The following is a 5000-nucleotide window of genomic DNA, read 5'->3' as shown; positions in this document are numbered from 1 at the left end:
CAACAACAACAACAACAACAACCGACGGCTAGACCAGCTGTTCCACTCCAGTCCACCAGGTGGCGGTGATGCAGACGACTGTACAACAACGACAAAGCTTTTTTGAAACCGAGCAACAATGAAATTAAACATGATTCAGATCCATAGACTGGATATATGAAAATGGACGTTGTCACCGGGTTTAGAATAAGTGTCTGAAGCAGTGTACTGTGTACTGACCAGCAGAAGGCGCCCCCCCCCCCCCCCCCCCCCCCCCGCCCTCCTTTCAAAAACAAGATGGCGCTGAACGATACACCAAACTCCAGGTTGGTCGAACGCTTCCTGTTCTGTTACTCAAGAGAACGTAGGTTTAAACGTCTTTCAGCCAAAACAAGTAAATGACCTGATCGGACTCGGACAGACCTTCACGTGGTGACGTTGGCTGCTGCGGCTCCGCCTCCAGGTCACGAGACGTCTGGACGACGGCTTCAGAAAGACGTCACGCGACGGGACGGTGTCACTGAGCTCGACATCCTCACACCATGTTCGCTGTCGTGCCTCCAGGTCCAGGTCCAGGTCCAGGTCCAGGTCCAGGTCCAGGTTCAGGTCCAGGTCCAGGTCCAGCTCCAGGTCCAGGTCCAGGTCCAGGTTCAGGTTCAGGTCCAGGTCCAGGTCCAGGTCCAGGTCCAGGTCCAGGTTCAGGTCCAGGTCCTGGTCCTGGTCCTGGTCCAGGTCCAGGTCCAGGTCCAGGTCCAGGTCCAGGTTCAGGTTCAGGTTCAGGTCCAGGTTCAGGTCCTGGTCCTGGTCCAGGTCCAGGTTCTGCTGCTGCACTCAGCAGTAACCTGAGGAGCAGGTGACGGTTACCAGGCCTAAACCGGAGCGGCTGCCGGCATCCGAGGAATGCGAGGGAGCGCTTGATTTAACATGCAGAGCTTGGAGCTGACAGACGACCCTGTGGGGAACTGGAACGCACCTGGACACCTGAACGTGGGAGTGTGGAGCCTGGGTCCCACTGAGATGACGCTGACGAGAACGGACAAGAGGGAAACATTTCAATACACTGGATTCAAAATGAAGCCCAATGAGCCCGAAGCTTCACAGTCGATCTCATTCCTCCTCAAGTTCAATCATCTCTCACGCTCGTCAGTTTCCATCTGAACGTCGAGCGAAGTTTCACGTGCGTTTCCATCAACTGTTTTGGAGCCAATGAACTGGAGCAGTTGGCTCAGTAGACGGCGCTACAGGCGACGTAGGTCCAAAGGTAGAACAGTAGAAGAAGAAGAGGTTCGCAAACCGACAACAAAACAACAGTTGCCTTGGCAACGCGCCCACACGACAACATGTCTGACGCAGCGTCTGTGTTTACATGTTCGTACGTTCAGAAAGTTCATAGTCTGATTGAACACATCACACACACACACACACACACACACACACACACACAGGAGCCATGTTGACTGTTTGATGTTTGTACGGAGGCATCATGGGAGAATCATCACTCAGATCACGGCTCGATCAAAGAGTCACGACTGTAAATGTTGTGTAAATGTAAAATTTAGTCAGAATCTGTAAAAAAAAATTTTTTTTAAAGTTCTGTCTTATGCACACGTCTCTTCACAGGAGATCTGATCAGTTCAGGATCAGATCAGGAGGATCTTTTATTGGAAGCGTGTGAAGCTCCTGAAGACGCTCGGAGATCATCTTGTTGACTTCCTGGATCCTCCTCCTCATCATTATCATCATCCTACTCATCGTCCTCATCATCATCCTCCTCATTATCGTCCTCCTCCTCATCATCCTCCTCCTCCTCATCATCATCATCCTCCTGATCATTATCGTCCTCCTCATCATCATCCTCCTCCTCCTCATCATCATCATCCTCCTGATCATTATCGTCCTCCTGATCATCATCCTCCTGATCGTTATCCTCATCATCATCATCCTACTCATTGTCCTCATCATCATCCTCCTCATTATCGTCCTCCTCATCATCATCCTCCCCATCATCGTCCCCTTCATCGTCTTCATCTTCATCCTCCTCATCCTCCTCTTCATCATCCTCCTCATCATGATCATCCTCTTCCTCATCATCATCCTCCTCATTAGCGTCCTCCTCATCATCATCCTCCCCATCATCGTCCCCTTCATCGACTTCATCTTCATCCTCCTCATCCTCCTCTTCATCATCCTCCTCATCATGATCATCCTCTTCCTCATCATCATCCTCATCCTCCTCATTATCCTCCTCATCCTCCTCATCCTCTTCATCATCATCATCCATAACTTTATTATAACAGAACTTTATAAATGTTATTATGAGACGTTATATCTAACTTAATAAAAGTAGTATATTAAACTTCATTAAAAACAATAATTTATTTAACAAACAGGTAGAAGACTTATTATCCGGGACCTTCGACCTCAAAATCCTAATGACAGGTTGTTGTTTTTAAGACTGAGCCATAAAACTCAGAGACTAAATTACAACTTACTTTTATAAAAAAGTCGCTAGAAACGTATAACTCAACTTTACAGAAATCCGAATATTGAATCGTATCACGGGGAGAGTAAATCTCTGAATCTGTTTTATTGTGACAGCAGCGTTTATATACGTTGTCGTGTAGTGACTTCATGCTTTAATATCTATTATTATTATTATTATTATTGTTATTATTATTATTATTATTGTCCTTTAACAATAGTCTGAGTGTCTCAGCTTCAGTTACAGGTTTATTGCAGAGTTTACAGTTCGAGAAAGTAAATTCTGCTGCATGTCGCTGCTCAAGTCTCATACGTGTCATACATGTCACATGTCTCATGTCTCATATCTCATATCTCATGTATCATATCTCATGTCTCATATCTCATGTCTCATATCTCTCTCTCATATATCATATCTCATATCTCATGTCTCATATCTCTCTCTCATGTCTCATATCTCATGTCTCATATCTCATATATCATATCTCATGTCTCATATCTCTCACTCATATATCATATCTCATGTCTCATATCTCTCTCTCATGTCTCATATCTCATGTCTCATATCTCATATATCATATCTCATATCTCATATATCATATCTTATGTCTCATATCTCATATCTCATGTCTCATATCTCATATCTCATGTATCTCATGTCTCATATATCATGTCTCATATCTCATGTCTCATGTCTCATATATCATGTCTCATGTCTCATATCTCATATCTCATATCTCATGTCTCATGTCTCATATATCATGTCTCATGTCTCATATATCATGTCTCATATATCATGTCTCATGTCTCATATCTCATGTCTCATATCTCATGTCTCATATATCATATCTCATGTCTCATATATCATGTCTCATGTCTCATATATCATGTCTCATATGTCATGTCTCATATGTCATGTCTCATGTCTCATATCTCATGTCTCATATCTCATATCTCATGTCTCATGTCTCATATCTCATGTCTCATATCTCATATGTCATGTCTCATATCTCATATGTCATGTCTCATATCTCATGTCTTATGTCTCATAACTCATGTCTTATGTCTCATATCTCATGTCTCATGTCTCATATCTCATGTCTCATATCTCATATCTCATGTCTCATGTCTCATATCTCATGTCTCATATCTCATATCTCATGTCTCAGGCCTTTGTCTGCTCTCATCTGATCTGTTGTCAGAGCTCTCAGAGTTTCCAGCTGCAGCCTGAACTCTCCGCCCGGCTTCACACACACACACACACACACACACACACTCACAATCTCACACACACACACACACACACTCACACTCTCACACACACACACACACTCACACACACAGTTAGCGGTGGTTTACCTGTCCGCAGCGAGCTTCTCTCCGGCTCGATCCGTCTTCCTCCTGCTCCTCTTCCTCCTCTTCCTCCTCTTCCTCCTCCGGCCGAGGGGCAGACGGATCAGTTCACTGGATCCTGGTGGAGGAAACACACGGTGACTTTCTGTCTCTCCGACCGACTCCTCGCAACTCTTCCTCTTCTTCTTTTCCTTCAACGGCGTTTGGAAGAAGAAGAAGAAGAAGTCCTGCAAAACTCCACAGAGGAAGGAACACACACACACACACACACACACATACACACACACACACACAGAGGAAAAAAAGTTGCTTTGTATTTACATCACATCCCGTTTCCGAAGAGGAGGAGGAGGAAGAGGAGGGAGGGGGGGGAAGAGGAGGAGGGAGGGGGGGAGGAAGAGGAGGAGGGAGACGAGGAAGAGGAGGGAGGGGGGGGAGAGGAGGAGGGAGAGGAGGAAGAGGAGGGAGGGGGGGAGAGGAGGAGGGAGAGGAGGAAGAGGAGGGAGGGGGGGAGGAAGAGGAGGAGGGAGAGGAGGAAGAGGAGGAAGGGGGAGGGAGAGGAGGAAGAGGAGGAGGAGGGAGAAGAGGAAGAGGAGGGAGGGGGGAGGAGGAGGAAGAGGAGGAGGGAGAGGAGGGAGGGGGGAGAAGAGGAGGGAGGAGGGAACATGAGCCCCGGAGGATCTGACATCTGAGAAGTTGTAGTGAATCTGCAGAAGTTGTGTTTTTATTTCATCTGATAATCAAACTATAAGAACTTTACACTATAAAACATCAACTGTTATTTTAACTCGCTTCATTTGAAAAGAGAAAAGTCTAAAACCTCTTTAAAAAAAACACAATAAAAGATTCAGATTTACATAATCAATTATCTACTAATGGTTCTCAATTATTTACCTCAATATTTTCCCACAAATATTTTATATTTGTTCCTCAGCCGCTGTTGATGTTGATTTGTTGTGTTTTTCTTCATTAAATCATAATCGATATCTGAAGTGATCAATGTTCACTGTTCTGGGTTTTAATATTTTTAAATTAGCGGTGAATTAAGGACAAATTAAAAAGGTGTAATTCATTATTTTTTTTTACATTTTAATTGTTTTTTTTCTGCATGAATTGTTTAGTTTTATATTGTTGAAATGTACAGTATAACATGACAGATGCCTTTAGTTTGAACTTCACACACATAA

General features: G+C 44.5%; 1 protein-coding gene and 1 long non-coding RNA gene across 2 annotated transcripts in view; one reads left to right on the top strand and one right to left on the bottom strand.

Moving 5' to 3' along the window:
• LOC118313938 overlaps positions 1 to 1814 on the top strand; it is a 13777-nt gene extending 11963 nt beyond the window's left edge. The window contains exon 6 of the long non-coding RNA XR_004794545.2: positions 1600 to 1814. This is a non-coding gene — a long non-coding RNA (uncharacterized LOC118313938). The remainder of the gene's footprint in view (positions 1 to 1599) is intronic.
• Positions 1 to 4140, bottom strand: part of ddr2l (discoidin domain receptor family, member 2, like) — a 20543-nt gene extending 16403 nt beyond the window's left edge. The window contains 1 exon segment of the mRNA XM_047329042.1: positions 3820 to 4140. The gene's annotated coding sequence lies outside the window, so the exon portion shown is untranslated.
• Between the last annotated feature and the right edge of the window lie 860 nt (positions 4141 to 5000).

Source organism: Scophthalmus maximus, chromosome 19 (genome assembly GCF_022379125.1).
Source record: "Scophthalmus maximus strain ysfricsl-2021 chromosome 19, ASM2237912v1, whole genome shotgun sequence".
Classification (NCBI taxonomy): Eukaryota; Metazoa; Chordata; class Actinopteri; order Pleuronectiformes; family Scophthalmidae; genus Scophthalmus; species Scophthalmus maximus.
The sequence above is the reverse complement of the archived record's forward strand: the minus strand, read 5'-3'. Positions and strand labels throughout refer to the sequence as shown.